This window comes from Puntigrus tetrazona, chromosome 2, assembly GCF_018831695.1.
Source record: "Puntigrus tetrazona isolate hp1 chromosome 2, ASM1883169v1, whole genome shotgun sequence".
Classification (NCBI taxonomy): domain Eukaryota; kingdom Metazoa; phylum Chordata; class Actinopteri; order Cypriniformes; family Cyprinidae; genus Puntigrus; species Puntigrus tetrazona.
In genome coordinates, this window is record NC_056700.1 from 7,456,332 (window position 1) to 7,472,164 (window position 15,833).

At 36.9% G+C, this 15,833-nt stretch overlaps 1 protein-coding gene across 7 annotated transcripts in view; it reads right to left on the bottom strand.

The window, feature by feature from the left end:
• The window catches only part of st3gal3b (ST3 beta-galactoside alpha-2,3-sialyltransferase 3b), a 44,151-nt gene extending 40,890 nt beyond the window's left edge, over positions 1-3,261 (bottom strand). For 3 of the 7 annotated variants that reach the window (XM_043255717.1, XM_043255708.1, XM_043255700.1), the window contains exon 1: positions 3,007-3,199. The gene's annotated coding sequence lies outside the window, so the exon portion shown is untranslated. Of the gene's footprint in view, positions 1-3,006 lie in introns of all 7 variants that reach the window. The other 4 variants (XM_043255692.1, XM_043255666.1, XM_043255673.1 and 1 more) reach the window with 3 other exon arrangements.
• Between the last annotated feature and the right edge of the window lie 12,572 nt (positions 3,262-15,833).

Here is a 15,833-nt window from a genome sequence, read left to right on the forward strand (position 1 = left end):
TAGTACATTAACATCACATAACATATGTACGGTCCTATGAAAAAACAAAACAATTGAATTAAAATGTTAACGATAATTATGAAATGCGTTATTTTTTGCACTGTATATCATTGATGTTATTATTTATTTGATTTTTGCAGGCTATAGTGAAGAGCTTGGAGTTTCTGTATGGATCTCACGATAGTTTTATCACAGAACATGATGAAATGCTCATCAAATAAGCACACAAATTTATCCTTACACAGTTTAATATTCAAAGACACTAGTCCATCCATATTGACATTTAATTAATTGTAAAATAAGCATGTTCTCTGAAAAGAAATTGCATTGAACATACATGAGTGCTATTTTTTTTAAACCCAAAGTTCGCATGCCTAGTAGTCTATTAAATGCCTACATATGAAATATGATATAGGTAAAAAAATATCAATTATGATTTTACATTCTGTTTCTTCATTTTAAGGCTCCGTATTCAGTCTCAGCTATAAGAAGATCCCATTGTGACCCATGTCGAGATTGCTAAATACTACTCATTTTCAGTTAGACAAAAAAAGAAAAAATATTTCTGGCCACTTTGCGTACAACTGATGCTTACTGTATTTAAAGCGGAAACAAAAAAAAGGCTTGAAATGTAGCTTGTTTCCCCACAATCAAAACAATTGCAAACAATGCCTGTCTGTGTGCTAAAAAACAACACTGAAATGGTCATTTCTATATACTTTAATCAGTTTCAAGGATATTTGAAAGAACAGGGATTTGTTTTAACAGCTTCCAAAGAGTACAAATGTGTAATATTGTTAACTAGGCCTCGTTTGAAACTAACATCACGCCACATTTTAAGCGCGGGCTAGTTGCTTTCCTCACACGCTGTAATCACATCAGTAAGTTTTAACATCCTTTTGTTACAACAGGTAAAGCATAGTCGCGGATCAAGACGTATCCACCGTTAAAAGGCATATTTGGCAGAAATCACCAATAGCGGTTCCTCAAACTTTTATTTATTTGTATTTAAGGTCTCTCGCACTTAAAATAGTTAACACTGTGTATAAACCCTGCCAATGCGATCCTGGAATATCATATCTAATGTTTCACATTACTCATACTCATTGTTGAGCCGAGTTGACAAATAATCCTGGTTATTCATAATCTGACATGTGACTGCATTCCTAAACCCTAACACCCCCCCAAGCACCCCCACCCACACACAACGATACAACATCATACAAAAAGGTATCTTAAAACACCAGCCAAAACAATTAGTTCGAAAAGAAAAACTACCACAAAACAGTTATTAATCCATCCATCATTAGAGTTCATTCCATCATTTCTTCCTAAAGCACGGGGTAACCGTGCACTCAAGGATTAGTAACTCTAGTCTGTGTAAGTATTTTGTCAGCTAGGGTTTGATAGTAGACTTCAGTCGTTTATTAGTCATTTATTCACGTTGTTTCAGACCTTTAGCCGTTTAGCACAACATTTACACTGCTTTGGTCTAAATAGTGAAAATGCATGATTCCCTGCTGATTATAAAAGCATTATGCACAGTTCACGTGACTCAAGTTATGTTTGACATCTGAAGCCATACAATATCTTTGCGTAAGGAACAGTTCTCAAACATCAAAACGTCTGTTTACACATTCAAATTGGCTAGAGGGGGGGGGGACATTCACATCGTATCGTAACACTTAGAAAATAGTGCACAAGACTATCTTTTATTATCACATTTTTGAAGCTTGACTATTCTCGGTCATCACCCAACCATTTTACACAATATTTGTTTTACTGCATGTAAGAATATTCATGCAACACAAGGGTGCATGAATGATGATTATTCGCTTAACCACTATAAAGTTCATCCATGGCAACATATCAAAGAGAATGGAAACAACAAGAACATTTTTTTAGTGCCTTACCACTGATCACAATCTGTTACGAACAAAACGATCAAATCAAATTTAAATGATCTTGAGAATAACAAGCATTTAAACCAATGTGTGCCACAGAGATCGTTCTCCTGAAAGAAACCAAAGTAAACAAAAAGTGCATGCCTTTCTAGTCAAGGTCACACAGTCCCAGCAGAGTAACTGCAGGTGAGGTTCAACACGTGAACTGTGAATATGTTCCACTACATGTTAACCAAAAACTGTGGCAATACATTTAATCTCCGTTACGTTAGGCTCTGCATTAAAAGTATAGTCTAAATACCACTTGGTTACATACTTTGCCAAAACAGTGGCATCAAAAAACTGTCTATGTGCACTGTGTGTGTGGACAATGTATCTAAAAAAAAAAAAAAATCACTCCATTAGTCTAATGTAACGTGGCGTTTTAAAAACTGAGAGACGCGAAAATCTAGATCCATATGGTGGACGCTCCATTCTGTTCTTCGATGCACAAGTTACTCACTCCAGCATTTTACTAATGCCTTATCTATCTAAAAGTATGCAGGCTGTTGTGTGATAACGGCACTGTGATGTCCCGATACTGTATGTTTGCTTTTCTCAGAACGCAGGCAGGCTAACGGTTTACCCTCCTCTTCGCTTCACGCGCAAACCAGCGGGTAGCTCTCAAGATAAACACAGCATTACCGATACATTTCGACACGTCAGACCATACAAATTCGAGTGTCGAAGGAGAACGGAGTTAGACAACCAGACTGAAATACACACAATGGAAAATATGCAGAAAACGGCACGGATTATACGCGCTTAGGGGCCTAAAGCAAAGCAGCCTGCCTACTTGCGCTCATTCAGCTAGCCAGCCACACACACACACACACACACACACACACACATACAGTCCAGACGGGCTAAAACTCATTCACAAGAAAGCAACATACGATACTCTTTTAAAAGAATCCACAAATTCATTCATTCAACGTTTCACACAGCGCCGAGTTAGTCTGTCGCGCGCGGATTGAACAGCAGCTCTGTGGTAAAACAAACGTCCAGTATAACGCAGATAAATGTCCATATAAATCCCACGGTTGCATCGGTTTCACATTACCTGTCCCCACCAGTCGTCAAAACCCTCGGGTTAAAATGTTATCGACCACATTTTTCTTCTCCTCCGCTGTTATGCGCCATCCTTTTTCACTACCAAAATGAAAAAAAAAATACGTGGGTACTTTATTACCTCCTCAAAGCAACGAGAGAGAAGCTGCGTGTTGGTTTATTTGGGAATCACCCTCTCCTCTCTCTCTCTCTCTCCTCCAACGTTAGTAAGTGGGAGGTCTACAGAAAGATTTCAGCACGGCCGTGTCTCAAATTCTAGCGAGTCGACTATGTAGACGGCACTGTAAACGAGTTACATACGCGCAGTTTTGGGACATCATCCGACGCGAACTGACTGACTCCCGTCCCCGAAAGAAACGCAGTCCCGAATGAAGGATAGACAGATATAGGAAAAGTAACTTGTTGGATACGATTGAACAATTCGTTTCTAAATTACTTGTTTAATTGTATCTATACGCTGCAACAGCCTGCATCAAGTTACAATAAACACCTTAGAAACTAGAAACTTTGAACCGTAAAGGCAACTGTTCAGAAGAACCGATTCGCAGAAATGACTTTTCATGAGCTAGTTAGTCGGATCGCCTGACCGAAATACCTTATTTTGTGCTTCCACTAAAGGTCACATGTCGAGTGCTTTGAATATATGCGGTGTTATCTGGCAGTGTCGTGACAATGAATGCATCTTTTCACAGGCGTTTTGTCCTTCTCACGTGATAGTATCTCGTCGTCAGCTATTGCATTATATCTTTGCACATGATGGGTAGATGGGCTGGCGTTTTATAGGCTGTGAACAGCCTATATCATTGTTTGGAGTTTTATCATTGTTTGGAGCTGCTCTGCAGATATTGTAGACTGTTGGAATAAAACAACAAAAACATATCTATTTACTTTTAAATATATTTCACCTGGATAGGCTAAAAGAAGACAATAAATAGTGTTTAAATCTTGTTTAATTCAATTCAAGTTTATTTATATAGCACTTTTTATGATACAAATCATTGCAAAGCAGCTTTACGGGAAATGTAGTTTCTACTGTATTTGTAGATATATTGTAGAAACTTAATGTATTTAACTAATGGCAAAATTTGGTAATTTTGTATTGTTGCCTGAGGGGTTGACAGCATCTCTTCTCAGGTGTTCGGTCATCTAAGATCATTTAATGGGTAGATTCAGCCTGAAGCTTGTAAAATTCCTAGATACCACAGGATGTTAACCTCGTGGCTGAAACAGAGACACAAACAAAGACATAATTGGTGTAGCTGTTCCATCCAAGCAAAAAAAATAAAAATTTGTTCAACCCAAGCTTAATAATAATAATGTGCGTTTAATTCGATATAACTGCATTGCAAATATTATGAGATTAATTATGTTAATGCTTGGCTAAAGAGATGTGTCTTTAGTCTACATTTAAATAGAGAGAGTGCGATTGCTATCATGAAGTCTATTCCAGGGTTTGGGGGCAAAATGTGAAAAGGCCCTACCTCTTTTAGTGGGTTTTGCTATCCTAGGTACTACCAAAAGTCCAGAGTTTTGTGACCCTAATGACAGGGTTGGATTGTAGTGTGGCAGCAGACTAGTTAGGTATGCAGGAGCTAAACCTTTAAGGGCCTTATAAGTGAGTAATAATATTTTGTAACTGATACAGAACTTAATAGGTAGCCAGTGCAGAGGCTGTAAAATTGGGGTTATATTATCATATTTTCTGGACCTGGAAAGGACTCTAGCAGCAGTGCTTTGAACTATTTGTAGCTTGTTAATTGAAGATGCAGGACTTCCAGCTAGAAGTGTGTTACAACAGACTTGTCTAGAGGTCATAAATGAATGAATTAACTTTTCTGCAGCAGAGACAGTAACATGTTTCGTAGCTTGGCGATGTTTCTAAGATGGAAGAATGCTATTTTTGTAACATGGGAAATATGATTTTCAGATTTTGACTGTGGAGGAAGTAACAGTACATCCGTTTAGTAGCAGATTGTAATCCAAGAGATTCTGTGTACTCTTATTTGATCCGATAAGTAATATCTCTGTCTTTTCTAAATTTCAAAATTCTTCAAAATTTTATCTTTTATATTTTTAACACACTCTGTTAGTTTAGATAATTCATATTTAAACTATATAATTTCATCTGCTCTTGTTGAGATATGTAGTTGAGTATCATCCACATAGCAAAAGACATTAATCCTGTGTTTTCTAATAATATTACCCAGGGGCAACATGTATATTAAAAATAGCAGAGAACCCAGGGCAGATCCTTGTGGTCCTCCATATTTTACTGGTGATAATTAAGATGACACCCTATATAAATAAACAAAACGGTAGCGATCACTTAGGTAGGATCTAAACCCTCTTAAAACATGTCTTTAAATACCTGTATTTTGTAATTTATCTATAAGTATGTCATGATGTATAGTGTTGAACGCAGCACTAAGATCAAGTAAAATAGCAATGAGATGCAGCCTTGGTCTGACACAAGAAGCAAGTCATTTTTAACAAGTGCCGTTTCTGTGTTATGATAGGGCCTGAAACCTGAGTGAAATTCTTCATAAAGATATTTTTTTTGCAAGAAGGAGCACAATTGAGCAGACTTTTTCTATAATTTTTAAAATCAACTTGTACATTTGAAATGGGTCTTATTTATCAGTTTACTAGGATCTAGTTATGGTTTCTTAATAAGAGGCTTAATAACTGCCAGCTTGAATGGTTTATGGACATGACCTAAAGATAGCGACGAGTTAATAATATTGAGAAGGTGACTGCATACGCCAGTAGAACAGTGCTGAAGTCAATTATTCCACCACTGAGAAGGAATGTTTGGCTGTAATCTGGGCTCTGGAAAAATGGCAGCTCTATTTAGAATACAAACTGTTCACAGTAATCACAGATCACTCAGCCCTACAGTGGGTAATGTCTTCAACAAAAACTATGAGTCGTCTAATCAGAAGGGCCTTACGGCTTCAAAGATTTGATTGCATTGTTGAATATCGAAAAGGGAAGTTAAATATGGCACCTGATGCTCTGTCTCGCATTTACCCCAGTTGTCCCCTCTACACCAGTCAAGAAGAGAAGTTGGAACTTCCAATATCTCCAGTTGTCATCTGGGAAGAGCAGCACAAAGATCCTTCAAGCATCAGCAGACGGTGTCTTGACTTTAAACAAACCAGTATGAAATACTGGAGGATACACTCTATCATAAAACTCACCGGTCAATCACTCAAGTTGACTATCGAGTGTACATTCCAGATAGCCTGGTGTCCACCATTTTGCATCACTACCACTCAAATCCATGGTGTGGCCATGTAGGCATTTACAAGACCTACAAGCGAATCCATGATGTTGCATTTTGGCCTGGCATGTGGACTGACATCAAATGTTATGTCAAAAGGTGCGTTTAATGTCAGACATTGAAAGGAGAAACAAACCAGCACCACCTATCCCAATTAAATGATTGGTGTAGACATCATCGGGCCATTGCCCCGAAGCCCACAACAAAATGAATACTTTTTGGTCGTTGTAGACTATTTCTCCCACTGGGTAAAATTTTTCCCTCTGCGAAAGGTGAATGCACAAACTGTTGCATTACTTTTTTGGAAATAAATTTTTACTCAATGGGGAGTGCCAGATTTTATCCTCTCAGACCGAGGAGTTCAGTTTGTGTCATCACTGTTTTGAGAACTGTGTGAAAGGTGACTGAATGACTGAAAGGATTAATCGCACACTCAAATGTAGGATTTCTGCCTATGTGGACAATAATCACAGAAAATGGGACCAATACTTACCAGAACTTCGATTCGCTATTAATTCGTCTGTTCAGGAAACTATTGGAATGACCCAGAACTTCACTTGGGAAGAAAACTGCAAAGCTGCATGGAAAAAATCTAACCCCAGACTGTCCATCTTACGAGACAGTTCATCATTTTGCTGAGCTCCAGACTAAAGCCATGGAATGCTGCAAGAAAGCACAAAAGAGACAACTCAGGAATTATAATAAAAATAAGCGAGATGTTACCTATAAAGAAAAGGATTGTCTGTGGATGAGAACCTTTCCACAGTCTAGTGCTCAACACCACTTTACAGCTAAACTGGCTCAAAAATGGAAAGGTCCTTACCGAATTCTGAAACAGGTTGGCCTGGTGAACTATCGCATTTCACTAGAATCCACAGGTTCGCACAATACACGTATCCAACCTAAAGCCATGTTTTCCCACTTCTGTGGAGCTGGAAGGACAAGGAAAGAGGAAAATTCTTGAAATCTTCTGAAGAAGAATTCCTTGGATTTTAATTTACTCACCTTTCTGGTTTCTACAACCGTGGGTTGTCTTCTCCGGGGGGGGGGAGTGTGGTAATACAGAAAAAATCCGTACCTGATCTTTCACCTTGCCCTCAATTAGGCAGAGGATGATGTAAGCAAATTATATAAAAGGCGAGGAATAAAGTGGAAGTGAGCGCGTGTGTTGAAAGGAGTTTGGTTCACTTATTTACTGCTGCAGTTTATGTACTGGGCTTTTCCGTATGCATAGACCAGTGCGATTGCCAAAGAAACCACGAGAGAATTGGTTCCACATGATTTGCCGGTTGCAACAGAATCTTAGACGAGTTACCTGCAGCAGTTGTTTGGCCATCCCTCAAGCCAAGTGCTTCAATACGCAACGAACACACGCATGTACGAAGCCCGACACACACAAACATGTTCATTTGGGACTGTAATATATATATATATATATTTTTCTCTTGAACTGAAATTGGACTTTGGAATTTTACAAAAAAAAGAGCAATACTGAAACTGGCGCCCGAACAAAATATATATAAATTTCAACTTAAGTGTTAAACGGAATCTAATTTTGGGGGCCGCCACCGTTACAAGTTCTTCTGCTACAGTTAACTACTCTTTCAGTAATTTAGTGGGTACAGGGTCTAACAGGCATGTTGTTGGTTTAAATGCAGTGATAAATTTACTTAGCTCTTCCTGTCCTATAGTTGTGAAGTGCTGTAGTGTGAAGAATGAAGTACTAGGGCAGTAGAATCTTAATTTGTTACTGTATTTCATAAAGTCCTTACTATTAAACTGTAAGGAAATAGTTTATAAAAACAAACGTTGAATTGTTTTGGTTATTTTCTGTTTATGTTTATGGCTATGTTCTACTCTAGCAGCTTTTAAAGTGGAAATACTGTTTTTCCACGCAATTCTAAAAACCATCCGAGTTGGTTTTTCTCCATTTGCGTTCAAGATTATGAGTTTTTTTCTTGAGAGAATGGGTATTACTGTTGTACCATGGAGCATTATGTTTTTCACTGACCTTTTTCAATTTGATGGGGGCAACAGCGTCTAATGTATTAGAAAAGATAGTGCCCTTGTGAGGTATTTTCAGTGTGTAAATAATTTATAATGACTATTATAGGCCACTGGTTGTTTAAACATTCTTAACCCTTATAAATTACATATGTAACAGTTAAAACGTGTGTTTTCTTCTCAAGGCAGTGCTCTAATTAATAGTCTAATATTTGACAGAAAGAAAACAACATGACTTACCAGCTCACCAGATTACCCCTATACCACAAAAGAGTTATAAAAAAACATCCACTGATCATAACAAGGGTAATAACTCTGGATTAATGACTTTGGAGTGGGGGTCATGAGATCTGCAAGTAGCCTATTTTTCAGATCTTAACTGTAAACTTCTATTACATTAAACAGGCAGCTCACCCAAAAATGTAAATTCTGCCGTCAAATGTCAAATGTCGTTCTAAACCTTAACTCTTCTATGAAGAAGGTTAGCAGAATGTTCATGGGTCTTTCTTCCAAATAATGAAAGCGAATGGTGTCCAGGTGCTTTTAAAATGCGCCATAAAATGAGTCCATACGACTCAAGTTACATTTTGAATCCGCACGATAGCTTTGTGTGAGGGACAGCTCTCAAATGTCATTTGCATTAGTGTACACATTCAAATATGACAGAAGGGAAATATTTTCTGAGAATTTACTTCTCATTTGTTTTTGTCTGTTCTTCACGCATTTGTTTTGAATCAGAAGATTTGGAAAATAGTTCAGGGGTACCTCTTGGCAACTCCTGGTCAACATCCACTTACATTGTATATGGAAAAGAGTGGCGTGAACGATCTGTCGACTGTCCCCTTTTGAGATTATCTCGGTTAGGAGTAGGTTCCACTTGCAGGAATTATTAAGATATTGGTTGTACAGGCAGGATTAATCATCAGCAAGCGCAACAAAAGAGGCAAGGCATAATCCATAAACAGGATTAAGGTTAGGGCAGGCAGCAAATGATCAAACAGTCTACAATAAAAACAGTCCAGGGATCAAAACTACAGGCAAGGCAAGGAAAAAGACAGGAAAACTAGAAACACAGGAAACAGGAAAGTGATTAAACAAACATGCTAACAATAATCAGCAGTGTGTGTGAGTGTGAATGCAACCTTATAGTCCTCCTAGTATGATAGCCGTGAACTGATGATGAGCTCTGGTGAGTCCAGGAATATTATTTTGGGAAATGGAGTCCAGAGTGGATGGCTAAGGAACAGGATGGAGTACTCACTGGAGGAGTTCATGGGCACTTTAGCTGGTGAGGCTGCTATCCACTTAACTATACTTTAAATTTAATTCATGTGACCTGGGCAAACAAATCCAGAGCGTTTTTAAGTTTGGGCATTTAAGTCGATGGCATAAAATCATGGGTTTTGATTTAAAGGTTAGTAGAAGCTATAACTTACATGAAAAAAATCACAAACATGACAATTAAATAAAATAATACATAACATAGTATATTTACTTATTTATTCATTAATGCGTAATATATAAAATGTTTTAACAATGCAGCGATTGAATAAAGTTTCTTTACAGTTAAATTTTTTAATTTGAATTTTCAATGTACTCTCACTATAAAATAATTATTATTATCGTTGTTTAATTAACTGTAACAAATACTTTATTGTTAAAAAATAAAAAATATATATTATCTTATAATTTCTGGACAGAAGAGACTTGGAAGGAAATGTCAGTATCTGCACTGGCTATCGGCCAAAATTAAAAAAGTAGCAAAATATCAGCATATCAGATATTGTTAAAAATCCAATATTGCGCATCCCTAAATTTGGTTGTAATGACTGCAGCAATTAGGTTGTAGGTTTGATCCCCAGGTGAGGCATGGAATATCACCACTGTGGCCTTGATGATGCCACATGACACCAGACTGGCCCCAGGGGAATTATCCCCTGGAAAGGATATACTACATGTCCCTCTAGATAAAACTGTCTGCTAAATGACTACTTACAAGAATAAACAAACAAATGTAATGCGATATTTTGTGTTTTAGGTCAATGTACGTTGCACACTGCTGAGTTAGATGTGTTCCTACCTCAATTCTGGAACAATATTTTAATCCAAAAATTTAGCCTTAATCATATATCTACAGCTAAACCAACCTTTACCTATGAATAATTCCTAAAATCAGAGGAAATGATAGATGAATGACACTGATGTACGAGCGCCAAACACTGACCGTAAGCCAAAACTTCACAAAAATAACATATAAACCATATAAACTGTTTTTTAAATCGGAAGACTGACCCATCTTTGTTGACCCTGCAACAACATCGTAAATTAAGCAATCCGATCAAACCAATAACCTAATGTACTGTGCACATGATTCTCATAAATCAAATTCTTAATTTCACTTTGAAACTGATTTTTGGCGGTATGTATTGTGAAAGATGCAATCATCTTCCAGATTATATTTATTTCAATAAATTATTTGTGGAGTTGCATTTAGGTATCAATTGCTGCAGTCATTACAACCAGATTTAAGGATGCACAATATTGGATTTTTAACAATATCTGATATGCTGATATTTTTCTACTTAATATTGTACTTGGTAAAATCAGGTTCTGCCAATGTGCTTAGTCTAATCATATTGCATTATGTACACACAACCCATGCTATATGTTGAAGATTCAGTAATTAGTAATTCATTTTTTGTCACTCTAAAGGATCTATGAGATCTAAAGGGCTTTGAAACAAATTTACAGACTGGAATACACACAACGTTAGCAGTCTGGAAGAGACAACACTGATTATCATGCTGATTATCATGGACTGTCTGCAGGAATTGCCAGTAGGAGTTGACAGACTTCACAATAAATATTGTTATCTATGATCAGCACAGACTTTACTTTCTTATCTTTAGACAGTGTTTTCTTTTTAATTGGAAGGATATTAAATGTAGCATATTTTGAGCCAGTTTCAGAGTTGTTCGTCTTTTAGAATATTCTTTTTATTTGTCATACTTCTAAACACAGGGTGCATGTACATTGCCCAGTTTTAGCACAGCAGACATATATAAAGTTATATAAAGTGTATGATTGCTGTTTTTAAATCAGTTTACAATGAATATTTTAGTAATGTAGTGTATGCCAGCCTTAAAAACATCACATCTGAATATTAAGAAGTTAATAAGAAGATAGTCAGATGCCAGCATGGACATGTTATGTGACATGCCCTCATCTTCTAAAATGATGAGGAAAAACATTACGAGGTAAGAAAAATAAAACCTAGGCTAAACTGAATATTGGTTTATTGTTGTGAGTATAAACATGGTTTGTAACCACATGTGATACTTTGTCGTAGGCTGTTGTAAATGCCAGGTATTGCTTTATGATTAATGGCTTTTTAGTTAGCATAAATGCATTATCTATACTTGCTAGTAAGGGACCACTAATAATCCAACCTCTGTCTCATAGCATGAGAATAGCAATTACCACAATGATCAGAAACCTAGCCATGAATCATGTCTTGCTGGATATTAGCTTTGTGGGAGTGAGCCAAAGAACTTGCATTAAGGGAGGGGTGGCATTTAGAAAAAGGAGGTGTCACACCTGAATTCCTCTATAGCATGTTTAACACCAAACATTTTGTGTGTTTAACAGAGACAGCAAATGTACAACCATTTATATTTTTAAAAATTATTATGCTCGGAAAACGACACAAAAATCCAAACAATACGAGTGCATCCGCTTTTTAAAAGAGAGGAGAACATTCCCATTGCTGTCGAACTGAACAAAGAAACAAAACTGTGTAAACATGACATAGACTGCATTAAATACAGGTTTAGAGTATAAACATTACATGGACCAGCCACAGTGTGTTAAGTGCAGTGAATTGGACCGCCAAGGCCAGAGACACAAAAATGGTCGATTTTCCAAATCAGCCTGTTAATAATTTTGCATAATGCATCTGCGGTTTATCAGTGTTGCACCTTATACAAGCTTATACAAACAGAAACTACATCTAGATTTACTTAATTGACTGAGTCCATATTGTTTTTGTTAGGCTTGCCAGGATGCTCAAACAAACATAATACAGTTTAAATAGTGTGTCAGTGTTGACAGTTTTCATGGAAATTAACCAATACATGCAACCTGGACTAATAAAAATATGGAGCTTTACAGTGTCATTTGAACTTCCTTTTACGTTTTGTCAAACCGTAGTTACACAGGATTCCAACTTGTGCTCCTCAACTTTCAAGTACGTCTCTATACTCCATCAGGTACCGAACAAACCTCCCATCTACGAAAACCAGTTTTCAAATATCCCAGCATATTAATATAGCTTCGAGTCATAAAATGATATTGTAATTGTGCAAAAACCATGCTTTATTAATCTGCAAATTAGTGTGAAAAGCGGTAAAAGGTGTTCTACGGCCTCTAGCGTTCATTTCTTTTGGATACTCCAGTGATATGTAATTGTTGTTACAGATTTCATGTCTCGCTAAAAAGTGCACAAAGGTACAGTTGTGCCATGAGACCAGGTAGCATAGATTTGGCTAGCTCTTCATTTCAAACTGGGAAAAAAAACCCAAAACCTTAAAAATACAAAATGTAACTGGATGAAACGGATTTTTATACATGGCATACTATAACAGCAGTTTTTCCTGCAGGATTCTGTGTGATCAGTTGTGCAGCAGGTAACATTTATGATGTTCCTTTTACATTCTGAGAGCAAGACTGCTTCGAACATGCTCAGTGCTGGTTAAAAAAAAACAAAAAAATCAAAAACTCCATATCGATTCATGGACTTTAATTTTGTTTAGACAGTTAATGTAACAGAAGGGGCTCAGACAACAGGTAAGAAAATACACTTGTTTACAGCACGAGCAGATGCGAATCAAGCCAGCGGTGTTTCGAGTTCGAAGTTTAGAGTTCAATAACACACAGGAGGAGACCTTGCACTGGGTAAACCAGCTAGCACACGCCTCACTTGAAGGAACACAGATAAACAACATTAGCACAAGCAGAGCAATGACAGCAAGTCCAACTCATTGGAACTAGATCAGAAAAGTGCTGAGGGTGAGGTGTGTGCTTTTATACTTGGGCTTGATCGCGTGATTGGATGAGTGACAGGTGCAGGTGCTCAGAACTCAGGAGACGGCGTCCGTTGTGATTGGTTGGTGACGGAGTCCCATGACAGTTAATTGAGTTTTAACCCTAACCCTAACTTAACCAATTAATTACGTTAACGCTTTAAACTGACAGCCCTAGTCAGGTTAATTAATTAGTCAGGTTAGTATTAGGGTTATATGCATTAGAGCTTTCAATTTAAGTTAAAACATTGGTGTTAAAACATTTTTTAACGCCATTAAAATATTTGAAAGTAGTTAAAGCACCGGCCCTGGCCCCAGACCTGTATGTCAACCCAGAGCTGTTAAGTGATTTGTGCATTTGTGCCTGATAGCACGTACGCGAGGTTCACAAGAGACCTGGGGGGTGGGAGGATTCCCTTGAGGCCTTTTGACTTGTTGCGTTGGGGCGAGATGCAATCTGTTACCATTTTGTTTAAACGGAAGTATGAATAACAAGGACATTTGATATATGCTATTCATGGAAATGACAATAAGAACATTTATGTTACTGGTAACCCTAAATGTGTCGGACTTTAAATGTAGAACTTTACCTTCTACAACAAAGCAGCAGTGACTTAATACTTCACGTCCCGGTAGAGCAGTCATCCAGCGCTCTAACTAATATTGGGCATGCTTAATATAAATGTATTGTAGATTCTGTGGGTGTACGTGTTTATAAACGTATGATTTTAGACACGAAAGTCATATTACACTCTTGTCAAATGTATTATTAGAATACAGAAAGTATTGTCCCTCACCGAAGCGTGTTTAGTGAGTTTAGGCTACGCTGACTGACTCTAGTCACGATAAAGGATGTGTCAGTAGAGTCTTAACAAAGGCCGATGGTTCTGACCTCCTGAATATGATATCTCTTGCTTGTATTGTCATTTTAGAAAGACTTCTTGAATTTCCTCTGTCCATAAACTGTACACATTTATATGAGTTTTCCCTCATGTAAATATATCTGGCAAAACAAGTGCTTGTTTTCACTTAATGAACATTTCTTGAAATCAGCCCTTGTTTAAAAGAAGTACAAAAAAAGAGTCACGTAATGTTTTTTTTATCAATTCAGAAATGATTGGAGTAGAGTTTCTAGAATCTAAAATTACCATTTTATCCATTTTGTGCAAAGGAGAATAAACTGCAGATTCGTTCCTTCATAGAATTAAGTTGCCACAGAAGAAATATACAAACTGACTGCCCAAATTTGATCTAAAAGTTACAATTCAATAACCATGAAGTAAAAAAACAACTACTACATTTTGATTAATTAAAACAATATTTTTTTATGTGTCACACCCCTAAACTATTCGGCTATATTTTATTCAGTTTCTGTCATCCGCCTTAGTTTAGTTCCTGTTTGCCCATATTTGGTTTTGTTCCTGCTCTCATTAGTCTATCATGAGGTAAACCCCAGCACCTGTCAGTCCCTCATTATCTGCTTTACTGAAGTTGCAGCCCGTTCAGGTCTTCTTTTTTCCAATATCGAATGTACATGTGTTAACACCTTATTGGCAATAAACATATTTAGTTATTGGATTATTTTCGTCTCCATCGCCTGTTTTGGTATGATTTACTTTAAAACAATCTTCACTCAGAAATTGCTACTAGATTTCACACTGTTATGAAGAAAAGCAAGCAACACATTGGATGCTGTAAAACTGAAATAAAAATACTGAAATATTCCAATAATCTATTTTTACTTACAACTTCATATGACACACGATATCAAATTTCTATTTATTGTACAAAACCATATTGTGAAAAGATCACTTTTTTGTTGTTGTTGTAGACTCAACTGAAATAGTAATTTAAATTCAGAATTGGGTAACATGTTACTTAATGTTAATGACGACTAAAATATCTTAAGTTATTTTAAGTTTAAAATAAATAAACTATTGTTTTTTACAGTATATAATGGACAAACGAAAACGCAAACTGGATTTTTGAGCATTCATGTTCACACAAAGTCAGCAGCTAATGTTATTCTTAGACCCGTTTACGTTTTATAATTTGCATATTAATGCGAGTTTGTGACAAAGAGTAAAAAGAATGCAAAATAATAAATAAAATGCCTCCAAATCACACAGATAAACAAACTTAAATTAGCATAGCAAACAATGTGACTAAACTCCTGTCAAGTTATTACGTAATGTGGTGATTTCGTGTGAGAACTTCTTGAAGGTAATTTCAAAGGGATTTTATTGAATTATCATTCTTGCAGACCCTACAATTATGAAATTCACATGAAATACGCAGGAACATGGTCAGTCCAGCTTTGCTGAATGAGTTTTGAGAAGCACATAGTTTCCACACTGCCAGGAAATAACTCCTTCACTCTTGGACTGATCTTAAGAATGTTCTGCAGGCCCTGCCAATGCCAGCCTACGAAGTACGGTCTAGTTTGCTGCT